At 39.7% G+C, this 23,870-nt stretch overlaps 1 protein-coding gene and 1 pseudogene across 2 annotated transcripts in view; one reads left to right on the forward strand and one right to left on the reverse strand.

Moving 5' to 3' along the window:
* The window catches only part of LOC309623664 (uncharacterized protein), a 769,197-nt gene that overhangs the window by 424,634 nt on the left and 320,693 nt on the right, over positions 1–23,870 (reverse strand). The window lies entirely within an intron of this gene.
* The window catches only part of LOC309623073 (regulator of nonsense transcripts 1-like), a 171,483-nt pseudogene continuing 160,260 nt past the window's right edge, over positions 12,648–23,870 (forward strand). The window contains exons 1-3 of the transcript XR_014249932.1: positions 12,648–12,778; positions 12,902–12,953; positions 13,460–13,489. The product of XR_014249932.1 is annotated as a regulator of nonsense transcripts 1-like (transcript). The remainder of the gene's footprint in view (positions 12,779–12,901; positions 12,954–13,459; positions 13,490–23,870) is intronic.

A 23,870-nucleotide genomic window follows, 5' to 3' on the forward strand; every position in this document is an offset into this window, starting at 1 on the left:
AGGGAGAGTTTGGTCTTGAGGAAAGAGCTAATTTGAATGAAAGCCCAAGGAGAAATAACTTTCCTTCTGTTGATGTCCACCAGCCCTCCAGAGAAAGATGTTCCCTGGGAATTGCTTTGTCTGACCTGTTTTTGTTTTAATTGGTTTTCACGTATTGTTGGTCTCTCTTGCCAGAAAACATTAATTCTTTGCTGGTCCCTTTCCACTTGAGATAAAATTTAAATTTATAAGGTCAAATTAAAAGATCAATACACATTTCCAGACCAGCATATCCTCTTATTTTAAAAAGCCTCTTTTTAAGAATTGAGTGGCTTAGCTGAGTGGACCCCTACTGGTTTGAAGAGTCTATTTGGACTTGAAATGACCCTGGGGGGCCACAGCAGGTAGACGGGGAACATCCAGCATTACTTGGGAATTTTTGGAAATTCTGCTTTTTCCCTATCTCAATAAGCTTTGTTCTCTTGGCGAGAGAAATCCAAATGTAGTTGGCTTGCACAAACAAAAGGAATTTCTTGGCTCCCATTAAAGCCAAGAACAAAAACATCCTGAGGTTAATTGAATTCAGGGGCAGCTGGACCAGAATTCAATAAGTATCATTAGAGTCCCATCTTGGCATGTGTGATGTCTCCTATCAGCCCAAGAGGCCCATCCTGCCAGCTGTGTAACTGCTGCAGGAAGACAGCATGTGCACCTCTCTATCTGCACCATCTCCCTTCTCTTGGGCTGTACACCCAGCCCTGAACTAATCTCTGTGTCCAGGGGGCTGGAGTACAACTCATCTGCCCACCCTGAGAGCTGCACTAGAGTGCAGTAGATAAAAGCCAAAGTCTGGCAACACATTACCCAGGTTTTGATCTCAGTTCCACCACTTAACAGGTGAGTGACATTAAACAAATTGTTTAGCCAACCTGCGCCTCAGTTTCCTCATCCAGAGAATGGAGCCGATTAAGTGTCCCTATCATCATTTTGTTGTGCAAATAGCTAAATTAATACATGTAACAAATGCATAAGAATAGAAGGCATTTAGAACAGTGCCTGATGTCTAGTAACCACTCAGCAAGCATCAGCAGTGCTGCCAAGTGGCAGGAAGAGGAGGAGGAAGGGAAGAAGGAGCAGGAATCAGCTACTGATGTCGCTACCAGAAGCATATGGAGTAGAGGAAGAACAGTCTTAAAAGGATAGGGAGTGTGGGAGGGGTTGGGAGGGTGGGAGGGAGACACAAGAGGGAGGAGACATGGGGATATATGTATATGTATAGCTGATTCACTTTGTTATAAAGCAGAAACTAACACACCATTGTAAAGCAATTACACTCCAATAAGGATGTTTAAAAAAAAAAAAAAAAAGGAACTGGTTCAAGACAAAACAAACAAATAATCCCCCAGACTGGAAGGTATTTGTCTCTAGTCCCTCCATCAAGCCGTTAGCCTCTGCTCTGTTCCCCAGTGGACTCCCACATAGTTTGGGTGCTGGAAGATACCAACCAGACTTCAGCGAGTAAATCCTCGTGCATGTCTTGCCTTGGTGTTATAAATACAAATATGTTGCTTCTGTGCTTTTTAAAAACATAGAACTTCTACGTGGTAAAGGTATGGTTTAAGGCTCCTCCAAGTAATTTTCAATTTGTAAATTTCATCGATATGTTTACGACTCAAGAAATGATGCTAACCATGATGGTGCGGCAGGGTGGGGAAAAAAACTACGTTAGATACAGCTTTTAAAAAATGATGTTACTCACTAAAAACTTTTTTCCGACAGAAAATGGACTGCACGTTAGTTGTGCATGCAGAGAGAAAGGAGGTGGAAGACACAAGGAAGCAAGAAAGGAAAGAGAGAACCAAAATAAACCCTCTCCTGTGTCGAGCGTTGGAAATGTGGCACTAACAAAGACTTCCCATTTCACATAGAATAAGCGCTGGCAGAGGCAGCATGCAGGGCTGTGGGTGTACTCAGCTGTGCAGTGCTGATTATAGAAGATGAAAGGGCTTGGCAATTTATTTCATCTCACACTGAAGCACTGCTGACAACTGAAAGTGAGGACAGAAGGATTCATTTGTTCAACTTCTGTTTTAAAAAGCAGACTTCAAATGATACCACAGAGGAAAAAAAAGGAAATGCTGTGGTGTAATAAAATGTCTACTTTTTAAAAATACACTAACTGCAGCATTTGTATTTTGTAGATGGGTTTGGAAGCAAAGGGGTTGGCTTTGTGTGTGTGTGTGTGTGTGTGTGTGGTTCTTATCAATTCCAGGGAACAAAATGTACATACACAGAATCAACTACTAATCAGATAGGGCAAGTTAACCTAATTTGATCAAAACACTCATGTCTATTCATCCCTGAATCCAAAGATCAATCAGAATTAAAAAAAAAAAAATTTAACCCTGTAGCATTTAGAAAATTGAAAATGAAACGATTTTATGCAGGATCTCTATGCTAAAAGTGAATAAACATATACTACATGATAGAGAATATATTTTAAATTTCATAATGTTGTTCTTTTAAAATTGTTTGCAGATCCAAATTTTCTTCATTTACCTATATTATTTTGTTTGCTTGAAACTTTGGAAGAAAAGGTTCAACTTCTTTTTAAATAAAATGTGGTATTACTTTTCATCAACATATTAGTGTTTGACAATGAGAAATATTTTTCAGTTCAAAGACTCATATAAATTATTATGAAATCTAATCCACCTAGCAAAGTGGTCTTATCCCAAAAGATTTATAAAGATGGGTAATATCCCATACTGGTAGCACATTAGTTATTTATGATTAGTACATAAGAACAGATCCAAATGTTAATGGCAAAAATAAAGAAATACATTCTGACTGTAATCATTAATATTAAACTAAAACACCAGTAACAAGAGCACATCATTCTTAAGCAATTTCTTTCTTAAGCAATTTAAATGATTGATTTTTTTCTTTGTAACTTATATTAGAAATTTCCACTGTGTTTTCAATGTAGGGTTGTGTTCTAATTCCAAGAAATCAGCAAAGCAATAGAAATGGAAAGGATTATGGCTAAAATAAAATTCACTAGCTTCCTTAGCCTCTTAAAACAATTATATTAAAGAGTTATTTTTTTCAACAAATATTTTCGGAGCACTCGCTGTATGCCAGGCACCGTTTTGGGGACTAGGAATAATAGTGTTTACCAAAAGCTCTATCTGTTATGGAGGGCAAATGAGTGAGGCTATGCAGGCTTACACTGCCCTTCTCCAGAGGCACCATTCACAGAGACCACAATGCAACAAGGCCACCTGAACTGTGCAATGCACAGCCTGCTTCTACTCTAGTACATAGAGGGAGACAGAAAATGTACAAGTAAGCTAACACATAATTTAGATCAGAACTACGAGTTAGATAAGAAGAACACAGGCTGATTGTGTATAGGACGAAGAGCCATATATGGGGATTTCAGGGAAGGTCTCACCAAAACCAGACAAAGACATTACAAAAAAAGAAAATTTCAGGCCAATATCTCTGATGAATATAGATGCAAAAATCCTCAACAAGATATTAGCAAACCAAATTCAATAATACATAAAAAGGATCACACACCATGATCAAGTTGGATTTATTCCAGGGATGCAAGGATGGTTCAATATTCACTAATCTATCAATGTGATACACCACATTAACAAAATGAAGGACTAAAATCACATGATCATCTCAACAGACACAGAGGTCATTTGACAAAATTCAACTTCCATTCATGATAAAAACTCTCAACAAAGTTGGTATGAACGGAACATATCTCAACACAATAAAGGCTATTTATGAAAAACCAACAACTAACATCATACTCAATGGTGAAAAGCTAAAAGCTTTTTCTCTAAGATCAGGAACAAAGCAAGAATGCCCATTCTCACCATTTCTATTTAACATAGTACTGGAAGTCCTAGCTGTGACAGTCAGGCAAGAAAAAAAACAAAAGGCATCTAATTTGGAAGAGAAGTAAAACTGTCACTCTTTGCAGATGACATGATACTATATGTAGAAAACCCTAAACACGCCACAAAAAAACTGTTAGTACTAATAAAGTAACAGTACTTTATTGAATAAATTTATTATTAAATATAAATTTATAAATTTATTATTAAATAATTTTAAATTTTTATATTTAATTTTTAATTTATTTATTAAATTTTATAAACTTATTATCAAATAAATTAATAAGTTAAATAAAGTACTAGTACTGGATTCAGTAAAGTTGAAAGATACAAGATTAATATACAGAAATATGATGCACTTCCATACACTAATAATGAACTATCAGAAAGAGAAATCACAAAAAAGATCTCATTTATAATCACACCCAAAAGGAATAAATTTAGCCAAAGAAGTGAAAGACATATACTCTGACAACTCTAAGACACTGATGAAGGAAACTGAAGACAACACAAACATATGGAAAAATATCCTATGTTCACAGATTGGAAGAATTAATATTGTTAAAATGTTCATAGTGCCCAAAGCAATCTACAGATTTAATGCAATTTCTATCAAAATACCCATGACATTTTTCACAGAACTAAAACAAATGATCTTAAAATTTGTATGGAACCACAGAAACCCTAAATAGCCAGAGGAATTTTGAGACAAAAAAGAACAAAGCCAGAGGTATTATGCTTCCTGACTTCAGATTATACTATGAAGCTACGGTAAGCAAAATAGTATGGTCCTGGCACAAAAACAGACACATAGATCAATGGAACAGAATAGACAGCCCAGAAATAAACCCATGTACATACAGTAAATAATCTATGACAAAGGAAGCAAGAAAATACAATGGGGAAAAGACAGTCTCTTTATTAAGTGGTATTGGGAAAACTGGACAGTTACATGTAAAAGAATGAACTTAGAAATTTTCTTGCACCATATACAAAAAACAAATTCGAAATGGATTAAAGACCTAAATGTAAGAGCTGAAACCATAAAAATCCTAGAAGAAAACATAGGCAGTATGCTCTTTGACAAAGGTCTTAGCAATATATTTTTGGATCTGTCCCCTCAGGCAAGGGAAACAAAAGCAAAAATAAATTTTGTTGCATACCTATTATGTTCTAGTTCATGGACCAAACTTTGCATTCCCAGGAAACCCTGTAATGACTAGCAGTAACTTTTCACCAAGATCTTGACTGCAGGCATCCCCTAGCCAAAATTCATATATATATATTCTGGCTCCTCCCCTACGTCTTCAGAGCAGTTCCTCAGAGCTATCTGAGAGGCTGTCTCCTGGGCCACAGTCCTCAGTAACACCCTGAAAAAACTCAACTCACAGCTCATATGTTGTGCATTTTTTTTTCAGTCAACATGAAGGACATCTAAGACAAGAATGTAAACTGGTGGGAATGTAAACTGGTGCAGCCACTACAGAAAATGGTATGGATGTTCCTCAAAAAACTAAGAATAGAGTTGTCATGTGATCATCACTAATTATTAGAGAAATGCAAATCAAAACTATAATGAGGTACCACCTCACACTGGTCAGAATGGCCATAATTAAAAAGTCTACAAATAACCAATGCTGGAGAGGGTATGAAAGAATTTGAAAAAGAATAGATACATGTATATGTATAACTGAATCATTTGCTGTACACCTGAAACTAACAACATTGTTAATCAACTATGCCCCAATATAAAATAAATTTTTTTTTTTAAATGCTGGAGAGGTGTGGAAAAAAGGGAATCATCCCATCTCTCCTTGCCCTGGGTACCCCTCTCATTTCTCCATATGACTTACCTCTATTAAATGATTGTTTCAACTCTTCACTTTACCTACGTGTTCAGAGTTCTCTCAGACTCCAGTTTCGGTGCCCTAGCTGCCTAGGCTAGAAGCTCAGGAAGGGAAGTAGTGTGCCTATGGTCACGCAGTGAGTTAAGGGCAGAGCCAGGATTTGAACTCTGGTCTCTCATGCTCCATGCCTATATTCTTTCACTGGCTCCAGTGGCCCCCTCCAGCTCCAAGGCACTACTATGTCATCCACACTCCTTACATTTTATTCTAGGTCACTAAACTCTACAAAGGCAGTCAGCTACAAGACAGACATATTTTGCTCCAGGCTTGTCACCAACTTAGCCTAAATTAAGGAGGGTGGGAGCATGGCTGAGCTGGTGGCCTGTGGCTCTGAGCTCCCTCCCATGGCACATCCTTGAATCAGAAGTCATTGACATGGTCAGAATGGCCATCATTAAAAAGTCTACAAATAACAAATGCTGGAGAGGGTGTGGATAAAAGGGAACCCTCCTACACTGTTGGTGGGAATGTAAGTCAGAGCAGCCGCTATAGAAAACAGCATGGAGGTTCCTCAAAAAACTAAAAATAGAGTTGCCATATAATCCAGCAATCCCACTCCTGGGCATATACCCAGACAATACTATAATTAAAAAAGCCACATGCACCCCAATGTTCACAGCAGCACTATTTACAATAGCCAGGTCATGGAAACAAGCTAAATGTCCACTGACAGATGAATGGATAAAGATGTGGTACATATATACAATGGAATACTACACAGCCATAGAAAAGAATGAAATAATGCCATCTGCAGCAACATGGGACAGACCTAGGGATTATCATACTGAGTGAAGGAAGTCAGAAAGAGAAAGACAAATACCATATATCACTTATACGTGGAATCTAAAACATGACACAAACAAACTTCTCTACAAAATGGAAACAGACTCACAGACATAGAGAACAAACATGATTGCCAAGAGGGAGGAAAGTGGGAGAGGGTTGGATTGGGAGTTTGGGATTAGCAGATGCAAACTGGCATATATAGAATGGATACACAACAAGGTCCTACTGTATAGCACAGGGAACTATATTCAATACCCTCTGATAAACCACAATGGGAAAGAATGTACGTATATGTATAACTGAATCACTTTGCTGTACAGCAGAAATTAACACAACATTGTAAATCAACTATACTTCAGTAAAGTTTTTTAAAAAGTAATCACTGAGTTTCTCTTACACACTGGGATGATAATGGTGAAAATACATCCAGGTTCCTGCTTCTATTCCCAACTCCCAGAAGCCTTCCCTTTTTTGTCAGAGTCTCGTCTCTAACCTGCAAGGAGAAGCAACCAGGTAATTCCTCACTGCTTTCCCCTAGGTCTTCGGCTCTGTAAGGCAGGAACTCAGGAGATGGTGCTGGCTGAGTTTCCATGATCTCTGTACTTAGTTTGGGCTCCATGTTGGTCACCATCAAGGCACTATTCTCTTTCAATCTGGACCCCAGTGTGGTAAAGCAAGTGTTTCTAGACAAGACTCTGAATGTCCATCCTACTGGCTGGGTGCCACCGACTAGATGGTGGACGTGCATGTTACAAGCATGACATGGGCTGAAGACAAGGTTCATGGCCAAAAAAGATTGGTCTACAAAGAAGGATGGGGCTTCTGGGTAGCAGTGTAATGGACAAAGGCTCTGGAGGAAAAAAAAAGGGTGCTTTCTGGAAGCCCATGTTGATGACCCATGGTAGTGTGTTATCCAACAGAAGGCAGGAAGAGAAAATGCAGTTTCGGTGCCCTAGCTGCCTAGGCTAGAAGCTCAGAAAGGGAAGCAGTGCGCCTGTGGTCACGCAGTGAGCAGTAATTTCATTCGTGGGAGTGGTTAATTTTACCTGGCAATTTTTTCCAACCCAAAATGTGAAGGAATCTGGGTTTACGTCTTAGGCCCCTAGTTATGAGTCATCCACTGATTGATTCACTCATTCAAGAAATACTTCATGAAAGTAAATAGGCACTAATGATATACTGTGATAACTGCTACATAAGAGAATTTCAAGAGCCTGTGGGAACCCCACCGAGGGGTACACAGCCCTGGTTTGGAAAGTTTTCCGGAGGAAATGATGAAGAAACTGAGCTCTGAAGGAGAACAGGACCTTAACTAGAGAAAGAGATGGGGAGTTGTGCTGCATGTGTCTCTAATCGAAAAGATAGAAAAAACAAGGCATATTTGGGGAAGCTGTAAGAAGTCTGGTGTGGCTGGAGCATACACTTTGACATAGGAGAGGTGACAGTTGTGGCTAAAGATGTGAGCAGGGACTTTCTCGGGCACTGAAATGGTTTGTGGAGGAACACGACACACTCAGAGTACTGCTTTAGAAAGCTCATCCTTTGGGGGCTACGTGGAGAAGGGATGGGGAGGGGGAAGACGACCCGGGGAAGGAAGACACATTAGGAACCTAAGTCAGCAGAGGTGTGTGGCAGATACCCACTGGGACGGTCAGAGCCTGCACTTGTCAACCATGCCCCAGAAAGGTGCAGTCTCCTCCTCCTCACATCCTAGTGAACTCTCTTAATGCTTGCTGAAGAGCTAGACAGACAGACATGAAAGAATTCAAGGTGTACAGGCAGATGAAGGGTCTTCTGTAGCCCACTTAAAAAACCCAGCCCAGGCCACATTGCCAGGGGTAAGTAGACTGGCTGAAATGACTTGTTAAAATCTTCCCCTGACAGGGATTTTGATACTTTTGTACTCTAGAAGTAGAGACATCAGACAAAGGAATAAGCAGTCCCAGCCCCCCTGCACATCCAGCTGAAATTCGCTGTTGCCAACTTACTCTATTCCCAGGACACAGCCCAACCAAGCACCACCAAACACCAGCGGAACAAGGGAAGCATTGAGGATTCAGTAAGAATGGAGTTGTGTGTTCACTCTGTTCCCATGTAGTGACTGACCTATGGACACTGGGTAGTCAGAGTGACTTTTTGTAACAATTCATGAAGACAGGTTCTTATTCCCATTTTACAAAATAAAAGGCACAGAGAGGTTCAGTACCTAGCCCAGGGCCACACAGCTAAGCCATACCCTGGAACAGGGCATCCTCTGCTCTACATACCTAGGCTAGTGCTCGGTGAAACAAGAAAAAGTATCAATAGATGAGGAAGTGTGCTCAGTGGCTAAAAATTCTTTGATGCCACTGGACTAGGGATTCTCACCAAGGAAACAACCTGTCTTTCAACTCAACTAGCCCTTCTGAAACAGCAATATCAAGAGTCATTTTTCTTACTGTCAAGTTTTAGCATTCAGATAAGTTCCAATGCAGGGTCTAATCGCTCTGGAGACTTCCGTTGTCTGTTAAGTAAAGTGTCCACATGCCATAGTCTCTCAGTTCCTAGCTATTATGGAAGAGAGCCCTAGGAATATACAGCTGTTTCCTAAAAACCAGCTTGTTCCTAAACCAGTGCACACAACTGGCTTAGATACTGAAGAGCGCCTGTGTAAACCTCAGCAGACATGGAGGTGCCTGGTGCTGGGAGCCATGGAATATAGAGTGTAGCATTCATATCCAAAGACATCAGCTACTGAAGGTAGGATCCATGGGAGATGGGGAGTTACAACCAGTTGTCTCAGAACCCAGCAGTCTAACCGTGCTGTCCAACAGTGTAGCCACTAACCACACAAGGCAATTTAAATATTGTACATACCTATTGGGATATGATTCACATACCGTACAATGTACCTTTTGATGTGTGTAATTCAGTGGCATATTCATAGAGTGGTGCCACCATCCCACTGTCTAATGGTGGAACACTTCCATGACTCCAAACAGAAACCTCGTACCCATGAGCAGTCACTCATTCTTCCCTCACCCCCAGTCCCTGGCAAACAATAATGACTGTGACTCTCTGTGAATTTGCCTATTCTGGATATTTTCGTATAAATGGAATCATACACTACGTGATCTTTTGGGACTGACTTCTATCACTTAGCACAATGTTTTCAAGATTCATCCACGTGGTAGCATGTATCAGTACTTCATTCCTTTTTATGACTGAATAATGTTCCATTGTATAGCTATCCCATTTTTTGTTTATCTGCCCATCCATTGATAGACACTGGGTTGTCTCCCCTTTTTAGCTATTATTAATAATGCTGTTATGATCATTACTGTACAAGTTTTTATGTAAACTTATGTTTTCAATTCTCTTGGGCATATACGTAAGAGTATTGTAGGGTCATAGAGTAACTCCATGTTTAAGTTTTGAGGAACTATTGAGCTGTTTTCCGTACGTGCTCCATCACTTTACCTCCCCACCAGCAGCAATGTATGAAGGTTGGAATTCTCCACAGCTTCCCCCTCTAGCAAGGTCCAGGCAGGCCCATGATGCCTCTTGGCCTGGCTACTTGAGCACTCCCTTCACAGAGCTCCACCCAGGAGATTGTTGAGGAGCTGGTCAATGGGTTTACCTTCTCCATTTCACTGGCAGGGGCCAGAGGCATCAGGCCACCAACAATGACCAGGGCAGGTCTGAGGTCAGACTCAGCACAGAGGGGTCCCAACACCCAAGAGCCCGAAAAGACCGAGTATCACAGAATCTCATCTCAGAACCCCTCTCCCCCCAGGGCCCTCCCAGAGTCTTCCCACTAGAGTGGCCCACAGTCCCACTCCCAAAGGAAATGTGGACCTCCACTCACCCCAGCAGCTGCATCAGAGGGTAGAGAGTCACTCTTCACATAGCCACAGGATATTACAGAAAAAATGTGTCTCCACTATACACTAGGCAATTAAAGAAACAATTTGTTCCCACTTTACACTAGTCAATGAGTATCTTTGTATTTTGTCCTTTTGCTAAATCTGGGATCTCCAAAATTAGGTTCCCAAAACTCCGTTTAATGCAAAAAAAAAAAGAAAGAAAACTCAGTGTCTTCGTTTTGAAGTAAGCAGGGCTCTCACAGTCTGTCTGCCCTGCACACCGTTTCCAAACTTGGGAGGAATAAGTTTCCCCCAGACCCATTCCCTCTGGGTGAGGGTCAGATCAAGCCACTGTAGCTTAGATAAAATTTCATGCAGCCCTAGACTTGGAAGGTTCTGGGTTCTGACCTGCATGACCTTGAGCAGCCATCTGACATGCCTAAGCCTCTGTGTTCTCATCCCTATAATGGGGATGCTTGTTGAGAACTCACTGGGATAATGCTCTTAATAAAGACTATTAATACAGGGAGGTCAGGTGTTCCACAGCTAAAAACATGCCCAGATAGCAACAAGTGTCTAAGCACACACCCTCTTCCCCACCACCAAACTCAAATTGTACTTTTAAAGGCCACAACTTTCTTCAGCGAGGGCACTCCTGTCCCTCCTATTGCACATGGCCCTGAGGGGCTGGGAGTTCCTGGATGAGCTCCAGACCTCAATCCTCCCTAGGAGTTCAAGGTGGTGCTACCGACTGTATGTCCCTCCTTGCCCCATCCAGTATGAAGATGAGTTCACTTTTAACCTAAATAATGCCTACAGGATGTAAGCACCCCCCAGGAAGGTGCAATGGAGAAGCTGCTGGGGTCCATGGTACCAGCCTTTCCAGGCAGAAGCATCTCCATCACCACCTCCCTTTTCACATAGCCGGCCTTCACCACAGGCCAACAGGTCCTAGAGCAGCTGCTCACAAGGTGAGCACCCCCAGCCTCTTTGGCACAGTAGTGGTTCAGCCCACTGTCGACTGCATGTTTTGGGAATGTAACCATATGTATCTGAGCCTTAGTCTGCTCCTCTAAAAAGTGGGTGGTAAAGGACAGACTTCAAAGGGTTCTTGTGGGGATTAATGGATCACCCATGGCAGGTGCTTACCTGGTACCTAGCTCTCAGAAAGGGCTTCCAGTCACACTATGGTTATTCATCTTTTTTTTTCCAGTTTTATTGAGATATAATTGCCATACAGGACTGTTTAAATTTAAGGTCCACACCATAATGATCTGACTTACATACATCATGAAAAGATTACCAAAGTTTAGTGAACATCGATCACCTGATACAGATACAAAATATACAGATCCTCGTCCTTATTTATCTTATAACTAGAAGTTCCTACTTTTTGACTGCCTCCATCCAATTTCCCTTCCCCAACCCTCAACTCGGGTAACCACAAACCTGATTTCTTCTTCTATAAGTTTGTTCATTTGTTTTTGAAGTATAAATGACCTACAATACTATGTTAGTTCCTGTTACACAATGTAGTGATTTGGTATTTTTATACATTTCAAAATTATCACAAGTCTATTAAGATCTGTCACCATATAAAGATATTACATAGTTATTGACTTTATTCCCCATACTGTACATTTCATACCCGTGACTCATTTATTTTGCAACTGGAAGTCTGTACCTCTTAATTGCCCTCACCTATTTCTCCCTCCACTTTTCTCCCCTCTGGCAACCACATATTTGTTCTCCGTATCTATGACTCTGCTTCTGTTTTGTATGTTTTCTTATTTGTTTTGTTTTTTAGATTCCACATATAAGTGAAACCCCCTAGGTCCATCCATGTTTATGGTTGTCCATCTTTATTTTTTCTCCCTCCCCCATCAAAACACATCTGCCTCACCTCTCAATAACCTCTGGGCTTTCTCAGTGTGGAAAAGCACGTGGAAAGCAACCCGTTTTTCCATTTGTCAAGCAGACTGAGATTTCTTCTAGCTGATCTGATCCTTGTCTTTGGTGTTGCCAGATGAGGAAGCAGCAGAGGGGCCCCAGGACCACCCAGGCATCTGGGATGCTTGTGCTTGGAGATCATTCATTCAAAAATGCATTATCAAGCACCTACTACATGCAGCCAGTTTTTGAGATACTTCACATAACTCAGTGAATGAAGCAGACACAACCCCTGGGCCTCAATACTAGACAGAGAGTTGGACATGCACACTAGATACCATACACAGCTCCTGTTCCCGTACATCACATGTGATGCCATCGTAGGCTTCCACACATCTGGAGGCATCTTCCTATTTTCTGATGAGGATGATGAACCACAGGACTTACTGACACAGTGAGTGGCCTCTGGGTGTGGAAGGAGGGCCTCTTGCCTCTACAGAACAGGGTGGGACAGTACAGGAGGGTTGGGACCGGCAAAACGCTGGATCTCACACATCTTTTGATTCCCATGGAAAAGCGAGGCCTTGTGGCTTCCACTCCAGGAGGAAAGTAGTGAAAAAGAACTGTGGGTAAGGTCCCAGGACCCTGGGGACAAGAGCGGAGGCTGGGCTGTACCATCCCCTGGAAACTCATCTCCATTGTAGGTCCACCTCAATCTGTGGACGTGTGGACCTACTTCCCCCTACCTCCTCCAGCCCTCATCCTGGTGCCAGAGAACCTGAACTGCCTGCTCTGGAAGTGACCAGAAGGAGGGTCTGGAAGAGGAACCACAGGATGGTTTTGGGGTGGGCAGGAGTCAGGAACCATATAGCCTGGAATGTGCCAACAGCCAGCCCTGAGAGGTGACTAGAGGAAGTTTGGTGTTCTGGCAGGGGACGGGAGGGAGATTTGGAGGAGGCTACTAAGGGTCCCAGCTGCTCCATGGGGGGGCCTAGGTTGGGCCAGGAGACTGAGGGTGAGGGGTATCAGTGGAGGGTCCATTGCAGCACCTGAGAGTGGGCGCTCATTACCAACCCCACCCTGATGGCAGAGGAGTGCATCCCCTTCCTCAACACATTCCTGTTACCTGCTGCAGCTGAACACTGTGATGGAGGATAATCTGGAGGTGAGTGAGCCTGGGCATGGGGTGGGGGTGGGGGGATCCTGCGGTTAGAAAGGAGGGAGTCCCTTCCTACCTAAGGTCTGAGTCTCCCTGTTTGTCATCAGAGAATGTTGAGTTAGAAGGTCTCTGGCCTCAGTTCCCCTATCCCCCCATCTCTGGAGCCCAGAGCCAAGCCCAGGTCCAACTCCTGCTTCTGGGCATAACTGCCCCCTGCTGGGCCCTGGCAGTAGTGCAGTATGAGAAGGGGTGGGGATGGGGGCTAGTTATGGGCTCAGAGGTCTGTTTCTGACAGACTTTGGCTGTCTGCCTTCCAAAACAAGGTGATCAACTTTCTGAAAAGGAGAGAGGTGAGCAGCTGTGGTCTCACTGCAGGGAGGTGTAGAAATCAGGGACCCCAATGGGCAGGACCCTCTCTGGCTCTAACCCTTGGATCTTACACTCGTTGGGAGAGTTTGATACACAAAACAGGAAAGAGCCATCCCATTAATGGGTGGGGGTAGGGGATGACATGAAGGACAACTTCCTGGAGGAGGAGCTATTTAAACCCAGTTGGGACATCAGGCAGGGCCTGGATGGAAGTGGAGGCAAGGATGGTCTCCATGTGAGCAAAGACAGGGGACCAGCCCCCTGTCCCATGCCTCACCCCCAGGAGGTCCCTGCAGTTCCCGCACCCAGGCCTTATCTGTGAGTCCTCAGATGGTAGTTTTGACCTAAAAAGCACTGCATGCAGGAAAGGCAAATCTACATCTAGAGTAAGTGCCTGTCCCAGAAAGAACAAAACATTGTTCCTTCAATGGCCAAATTTATCCAATGTAATCACCTGCCACCCAGGGCTGATCATCCCAGGGAGTGGTGATACCTCAACCCTTGCTGAGAACCATCTGAAGACCACCAGAACAGCTCTTCTACAACTAAGGCTGTAAAGAAAGAGCCACAGGGAGTCTGGTAGGAGGGGCAGAGCAGCAATTTAGTCAAGACCCACAGCCACTACCAGCACGTGTGCCTGTGCACGCTTAGGAAAGAGTTGAACCAGCTTGGCCGGGGCCTGCCATGGGCCAGGGCAGAGACTGCCACTGCCAGCATATGCCCACTTATGAGCACTTGGCAAGGAGAAGAGCAAGTTCAGTAGTGTGAGTCAAATGCCTGCAGCCCCAACCCAGCCTCTAACCAAGGCAAGCAAACCAGGGAAAAACTGGAACCAGCTCACAAGTGCAGCCCCAAGCCCTGGGGCACTGGACATGCCCCCAACCAAGGTAGAGGCTGCCATCACCTCCCTCAGAGCTCCTGTTCCAGCAGCTTGGGCACTGGCCTCAACCCCAATAGGGCAGTGACTACCATTCAGCCTAGAAGAAGTCTCAGCTTGCAAATGGCTCCTGCTGTAGCCCCTCCAACTCAAACCCTACCAAATTCCCACCAAGGCAGCAGCTGCCATTGCACCCCAGGGAAGTCGTGGCCTAGGATGACTTCAGATCCAGCTCTCCCACCAAAGCCACTAGGCACATGCAGAACACATAGGGACACTCTCACAAAAGGACATACCATCAAGACCACGATAAGTAACTGTTTCACCTAATTTCTTAGAAACAAAGAAGGAAAGTTAAACAAAATAAGAAAACAGAAGAACATGTTGCAAATGAAAGAACAAGAGAAAACCCCTGAAAAATATTCCTAATGAAACAGAGATAAATAATTCACCTGATAAAGCATTCAAAGCAATAGTAATAAAAATGCTAACCTAACTTGGGAAAACAATAGATGAACACAATCAGCACTTCAACAAAGAACTAGAAAATATAAAAAAGAACCAATCAGAAATGAAGAATTCAATAACTGAAATGAAAAATACACTCGAAGGAATTAACAATAGATTAGGCAATACAGAAGAATGTGTAAGCAACTGGGAGATAGAAAAGTGGAAATCACCTAATCAAAACAGCAAAAAGAAAAACAAATTGTTAAAAATGAGGATAGGTTAAGGAACCTTTGGGACAACATGAAGCGTACTAACATTCTCATTACAGGGGTCCCAGAAGAAAAAGAGAGAGAGAAGGGGACCAAAAATGTATTTGATGAAATTATGGCTGAAAACTTCACTAACTTGAAGGAGGATACAGATACCCAGGCTCAAGAAGCACAGACAGACCCAAACAAGATGAACCCAGAGACTCACACCAAGACACGTCATAATTAAAATAGCAAAAGTTAGAAATGAAGAACTTTAAAGGCAGCAAGAGAAAAACAATCACATACAAGGGCATGCCCATAAGGCTATCAGCTGATTTTTTTAGCAGAAACTTTGCAGCCCAAAAGGGAGTGGCATGATATATTTAAATTACTGAAAGGAAAAAACCTACAACCTAGGATACTCTTCCCAGCAAGGTAATCATTCAGAATTGAAGGACAGATAGAGTTCCCCAGACAAGCAAAAACTAAATTAATGACTACTAACCCAACCTTACAAGAAATGTTCAAAGTTCTCCTTTAAGAGAAAAAAGGCTACAACAAAAAAATAAGAAAATGGAAGTAGGGAAATAGTCATTGGTAAAGGCAAATATATAGAAAAGCAGTGCATCAACAATTTAAATAAGCTAGTACAAAGGTTAAAAGAAAAAACTTTTTAAGTCAACTATAACTACAATAGACAGTAAAGAGATAGGCATGAATATATAAAATACGACATCAAAACATAAAATGTGGGGGAGGAGTAAAAATGCAGATCTTTTAGAATGGATTTGAACTTAAATAACTATCAGTTTAAAACAAGTAGTACAGTTATAGGTCAATACACATGAACTCCGTGGTAGCCACAAATCAAAAACCTACAACAGGTGCACAAAAATTAGAGAGAAAGGGATACAAACATTAACACTAAAGAAAGTCATCAAACCACAAGGGAAGAGACTAAAAGAAGAAAAAAACATAGAACTACAAAATAAATTAAAAACAGTAACAAAATGGCAACCATTACATACCAATCAATAATCACTTTAAATGTCAATGAACTAAATGCTCCAACCAAAACATGTAAGGTAGCTAACTGGATAAAAAGGCAAGACCTATCTATATACTGCCTACAAGAGACCAACTTCAGAGCTGAAGACACACACAAACTGAAAGTAAGAGGATGGAAAAAGATATCCATGCAAATGGAAGTGAAAAGAAACCCAGGAGAGCAATACTCATATAACACAAGTAGACTTTAAAAAAAAGTCTATAAGAAAAAATGAGGAAGGGCATTATATGATAAATGGGTCAATACAAGAAGAGAATATAACATGTTAAATACACATGCACCTAATATAAGAGCACCTAAATATATAAAGCAAATATTAAAGACATAAAGAGAGAAACTGACAGGAATACAGTAATAGTAGGGGACATAACACTCCACTTATATCAATGAATAGACCATCCAGACAGAAAATCAATAGAAGACAGAGACCTTAAATGACACTTTAGACCAGATGGACTTAATAGATATTTATAGGACATTCCATCCAAAAAGAACAGAATACACATTCTTTTCCAGTGCACATGGAACGTTCTCCAGGATAGATCACATGCTAGGCCACAAAACATTACTCAATAAATTTAAGAGGACATAATTTATATCAAGCATCTTTTCTGACCACAACAGTATGAAGTTAGAAATCAATTACAGGAAGAAAAATAGAAAAAACACAAAGGCATGGAGACTAAACAACATGCTATTTTTTTTAAATGTATCAACAGATAAATCAGAGAGGAAATCAGAAAATCCCTAAGACAAATGAAAGTAAAAACACAACTTTCCAAAATCTATGGAACATTGCAAAAGCAATTCTAAGGGGGAAGTGTATAGCAATATAGATCTACCTAAAGAAACAAGAAAAATATCAAATAAACAACCATCAAAAGGAATTAGAAAAAGAAAATCAAACAAAGCCCAAAGTCAGCAGAAGAAAGAAAATAATAAAGATCAGAGTGAAAATAAACAAAAGAGACCAAAAAAACAAAAACAAAAAAAAACCCAGAAATATCAATGAAAACAAGAGCTACTTTTTGAAAAGATAAACTAGATTGATAAGTCTTTAGCCTGGTTCATTAAGAAAAAACGAGAGAGGACCCAAATAAACAAAATTAGAAATGAAAGAGGAAAAGTTAAAACTGGTATCACAGAAATGCAAACAATCATAACAGAATACTACAGTTATATGCTAACAAATTAGACAACCTAGAAGAAACTGAAACATACAATCTTCCAAGATTGAATCAGCAAGAAATAGATAACCTGAACAGACTGATTACTAGTATTGAAATTGAATCAGTAATGAAAAAACTCCCAAAAAACAGAAGTTCAGGACCACATGTCTTCACAGAGGAATTCTACTGCATATAAAGAAGAATTAATACCTATCCTTCTCAAACTATTTCAAAAATCTGAAGAGAAGGCAACACTCCTAAAATCATTCTATGAGGCCAATATTACCCTGACGCCAAAACCAGACAATGACACTGCAAAAAAGAAAATCCCAGGCCAATATCTCTGATGAATACAGATAAAATACTCAACAAAATATTAGCAAACCAAATTGAATACATAAAAAGCATCATACACCGTAATCAAACAGGACGTATCCCAGGATGCAAAGATGGTTCAATATCTGCAAATCAATCAATGTGATACAGCACATTAACAAAACAAAGAATAAAAATCACATGATTGTCTCAAAAGATGCAGAAAAAGCATTTGACAAAATTCAACATCCATTCATGATAAAAAACTCTCAACAAAGTTGGTACAGACAGAACATATCTCAACATAATAAAGGCCACTTACGACATACCCATAGCTGACGTCACAATGAACCATGAAAAGCTGAAAGATCTGGAACAAGACAAGGATATCCACTCTCACCATTTATATTTAACATTGAATTGGATGTCCTAGTTACAGCAATCAGACAAGAAAAAGAAATAAAAGGCATCCCAATTGGAAGCGCAGAGCAAAACTGTCACTATTTGCAGATGACATGATACTACTATACATATAGAAAACTCTAAAGTCTCCATTAAAAAACTATTAGAAGTAAAAAATGAATCAGTAAAGTTGTAGAATACAAGATTAGTATACAGATATCTGTTGTTTTTCTATATGCTAATAATAAAGTATCAGAAAAAAAAAGTAAGAGAACAATCCCATTTATAATTGAATCAAAAGAATGAGATACCTTGGGACTTCCCTGGTGGTACAGTGGTAAAGAATCCACCTTCCAATGCAGCGGATGTGGGTTCGATCCCTGGTCAAGGAACTAAGATCCCACATGCTTCGGGGCAACTAAGCCCATGTGCCACAACTACGTTGAGCTTGCATGCCTCAATGAGAGAGCCCACACGCCACAAAACTACAGAGCCCACACGCCACAAAACTACAGAGCCCACACGCCCTGGAGCCCACGCACCACAACAAGAGAGAGAAAACCCGCATGCCACAACTAGAGAGAAGCCCGAGTGCTGCAACTAGAGGGAAGCTCGAGTGCCGCAATGAACAGACTGTGTACTATAACGAAAGATCCTGCATGCCTCAATGAAGATCCCGTGTGCCACAACTAAGACCCAACGCAGTCAAAAAAATAATAATAATAAGATACCTAAGAGTAAATTTAACCAAGGTGGTGAAAGGCATATACTCTTAAAACTATAACACACTGATGAAGAAAACTGAACATGATTCACATAAATGTAAAGATATCCCATGTTCATCAATTGGAAGTATTAATATTGTTAAAATGTCCACACTACCCAAAGCAATCTACAGATTTAATGCAATCTCTATCAAAATACTCACAATATTTTCCACAGAACTAGAACAAATAATCCTAAAATTTGTATGGAACTACAAAAACCCCAAATAGCCAAAGCAATCTTGAGTAAAAAGAACAAAGCTTGAGGTATTATGCTCCCTGACTTCAGACTATACTACAAAGCTACAGTAATCAAAAGAGCATGGTACTGGCACAAAAAAAGAGACATAGACCAATGGAAAAACATAAAGAGACCAGAAATAAACCCATGCACATATGGTCAATTAATCTACGATGAAGGAGGCAAGAATATACAATGGGGAAAAGACAGTCTCTTTAATAAGTGGCATTCGGAAAACTGGACAACTACATGTAAAATAATAAAATTAAAACATTTTTTCAAACCATATACAAAAGTAAACTCAAAATGGACTAAAGACCTAAATGTATAAAACTCCTAGAAGAAAACATAGGCAGTACACTCTTTGGCATAGGTCTTAGCTATATACTTTTGGATCTATCCTCAGGCAAGGGAAACAAAAGCAAAAATAAATAAATGGGACCTAATCAAACTTAAAAGCTTTTGCACAGTGAAGAAAAACATCAACAAAAGGAAAATACAACCTACTGAATGGGAGAAAATATTTGTAAATGATACATGTAATAAGGGGCTAATAATCAAAATAGAGAAAGAACTCATACAACTCAATATCAAAAAAAAATCCAATTAAAAATGGGCAGGAGACCTGAACATTTTTCCAAAGAAGACATACAGATAATATATAAAAATATCAAATCACTATGCTGTACACCTAAAGATAAAATAACAAGTCAACTATACTTTGATTTAGAAACAAAAAGAAAAGGAAAGAAAGAACCAGTCTTGTGAAGATCTGAGGAAGAATGTTCTAAGTACCCAAGCACAGGAATGAGTTTGTCAGTCACTGGGGTCAGAGGGAAGGCCTGAGCCACTGGAGTGATGAGCAAAGCGGGAGAGAGGCAGAAGCAAAGTCAGGGTACCAAAAGAGGTCACTCTTCAGAAGGCCTGAGAAGCCAAGTAGTCTGAATCTTTTTTAGGGACAAACAGAAACCTCGGGAGAGCTCCTTCCATTCAGGAGAGTAATGTTAGAGTTCTCATAGCACAAGAATAGCTGAGCACTGAGGCTCCTGGTCCCATTCTGGCTGCCATCAGAGCATCAGATGGTGGGATATTGAGGTAAGAAGAGTAAGTACTGAGATAAATTATAAATAAATGGTAATTATTGTACTGAGGTTCTAATTGGAAAGTCATAATAATCCAAACCCTATAGAAGCAAAACTCAAGCTGGGGCACTATAGATTTATCTGGATGAACAATTATTTTTCAAAGACGCTTGGACACTAAAGTATACATTTTTGCTCTGCCATAATGAATGGCATTTAAACAAAACTGAAGATGGAACAGAAAAGACTCTGTTTACAAGAGGTGGTGCAGGCACCAGGAGGCTCTGATAAACAGAACACCCTTTACTTAGGTTACATATAGCTTAATATAGAGTATAATATTGAGTGCAATATTGGGTATTCTATACTCAACATTGTGTATACTCAATAATACTCTAATACTGCATATAGCTTAATTATATACAGTTTAATACTGAGCTATATATACCAGACCATATAAAAAATGTGATCACTTTTCTATAGAAGTTAATATTTAATATTAAGAAGACCAAAGATATTCTATGGTAGGTAAAGCACATAAAACTGTACATCTACTCTTGCAGTAAGTAGTTAATAAATGTTTAAATGAATAAATGAACGCTTAGATTTCAATCATTTGTCATTCAATAAAAATATGCTATTTAATTGAGATTATCTGATTTACAAGTTAGTTTGAATAACATCTCAATTTTTTTAAATTTACTTATTTATATTTATTTTTGACTGCGTTGGGTCTTTGTTGCTGCGTGTGGGGGCTACTCTTTGTTGCAGTGTGTGGTCTTCTCAATGTGGTGGCTTCTCATTGCAGAGCACGGGCTCTAGGCACATGGGCTTCAGTAGTTATGGTGTGCGGGCTTCAGTAGTTGTGGCTCAGGGGCTCTAGAGCACACGCTCAGTAGTTGTGGCACATGGGCTTAGTTGCTCCATGGCATGTGGGATCTTCCCGGAGCAGGGCTTGAACCTGTGTTCCCTGCACTGGCAGGCAGATTCTTAACCACTGCACCACCAGGGAAGCCGCTACATCTCAATTTTTATGACAGAATTTAAGTCTATCTGATATAAGGGATGCATAGTATTTTATGATATTTTATTGATAAAGAAAAAATTATAAAAATGAGGCTTTAACATTAGCAATTCCATTCTAATATATTGGGAATTATCATAGGTATAGTCAATTTGGGGCATAAATTTTATTTCCATAAAGACAACTTGGGGGGAGTAAAAGTGTTTTGATAAAAGCTATCATAAAGTACATTTTTCTTAAATTAGCATTCACAAAAGAGTTAAATCACAGGAAAATGCTTTAAAAAAATATCTAAAGATAGTCCTTGTGGATAACCAAAAACATTAAAAATAGATAACTGACCTAAGCACATGATAATATCAATCAACTAGGATGGCAATTGGGCAGTATACCTGGTTATTTTTCATACGCTGCGTTCTCTTTTCTTTTCATGAGGTAATTCATGTAATTTTACAATCAGTGAAATGCACATATCTTAAGAATATAGTCCAATGGGTTTTAACATATGTGTACACCCTATAAACAGCACCCATACTACAGAAACTTCCCTCTAGGCCTTTCCCAATCAATCTCTTCACCTTCTGCTTGAGGCAATCATCACCATAGCTTAGTATTACCAGTTTTAAAAATTCATTGCATAGAATTATATTACTACTTAGCAATAAAAAAGAATGAACTAATTATAGATACAACATGGATGAACCTCCAAATCACTAAGCTGGGTGAAAGAAAAACCATACACAAAAGTAGTATATAATGCATTATTCCATTTATATAAAATTCCAAAAAAATCCAACTAACCCTTGCTGACAGAAATCAGAGCACTGGTTGTCTGGGGACCAGGGAGAGGATAAGCAAGAGGAATTACAAATGAGCATAAGTAAATGTGGGAGGTATATTCATATGTCAAAACTTATCAAATTGTACACTTTAAATATGTGTAGTTGAGTTTTTTCAACTATATCTCAGTAAAGCTTAAAATCATAACTCAAATGGCATATCAGTTTGCTGGATAAGAAAAATTTACTTTGCAAGTCACACAGAGCTTACATATTCAATAAGTAATTAAGCTTTCATAATGTGTTTTAACTTAGAAAAGGTTTCACCATTTTTCCTCCAAATATTTTTCTCTAATGCAATTTTTCTTCCATCCCATGATTCCAATTCCATGTGTGTTCAATACCAATGTTGTCCTACAATAAAGAGGTCAATACTGCTCTTTTTATTTTTTTCACTCTGGGCTTTTGTTTGGTTTATTTCTATTGATTTGCAAGGTCACTGATCTTTTCTCATTGTCCAGTCTGTTGTTATGACCTCATTTCATCTCACTTCTCAGATTTCCATTTGACCCCTTTTTAGTTTCCATTTTTCTACTATGAACTTCTATCTGTTCATACATTATATCCATCTTTACCTTAGATCTTTGAAAATATTTATAATATTGTCTTAAATTCTTTTTGACTAGAAGGCTCTAGTGAAATCTTCTTTCGGTTCAAATTATAAAACAATTGTATGTGTCATTTAAATAAGGGAGTAGATTTCCTTATTTAATGTTTTATTTACTTTCAACGTACAGCTCAAAGCACAAACACTGTATGCTTTAAACCCAAACCCTTTCTTTTTCCTGTTTATTCAATATTTTGGACACATATTATGACATATGCACTGGACCTAAATTCAAGAGCTCTGTGAGAACCATATCATTGGAAGAAGGAATTCATTGATCTACTGTATTTTTCAAGGGCTTCAGCCTCATATTTGGTTATATGTTACTAACTGATCCACTAAAATAAGATGGCAAAAAACCCAGCTCTATTTTTGGAAACACAATTTTCCTTATTATTTTTTTACAAGTTGTATGTACCTATTGTCTTCTGTTATTAAGAAACGAACAAAATAATGTCTTAGTCCAGATTTGTTTTTAAGTGATGCTTCACTTTATACTTTTTGTTGAGGTATAAATCACAAAAAATAAAATGCATATATCTTAATAGTACAGTTCAATGATTTTGACAATGACTGGGTAACAACCACTGAAATTAATATATAGAACATTTCCATCACTCCCAAAATTTCCCTCATTCCCCCTTTCCAGTTAGTCTGCTTTCCCCTAGAGGTAACCAGTTTCTCACATCTATTAACATGGTATAGATTTGCCTGTTCTTGGAACTTATATTAAATGAGTACTTATATACTCTTATAAGTACTCTTTTGCATCTAGATCCATTCACTCAGATACTATTTTTAAGATTTATCCATGTTGTTTCATCAATCAAAAGTTCATTCTTTTTAACTGTTAGTATTCCATTGTATAAATATACTACAATTTCTTTACCCATTTTCGTATTGATGGGCCTCTTGGATTGTTTTCAAA

Source organism: Balaenoptera borealis (assembly GCF_965194805.1).
Source record: "Balaenoptera borealis genome assembly, chromosome: 2".
Taxonomy (NCBI): Eukaryota; Metazoa; Chordata; class Mammalia; order Artiodactyla; family Balaenopteridae; genus Balaenoptera; species Balaenoptera borealis.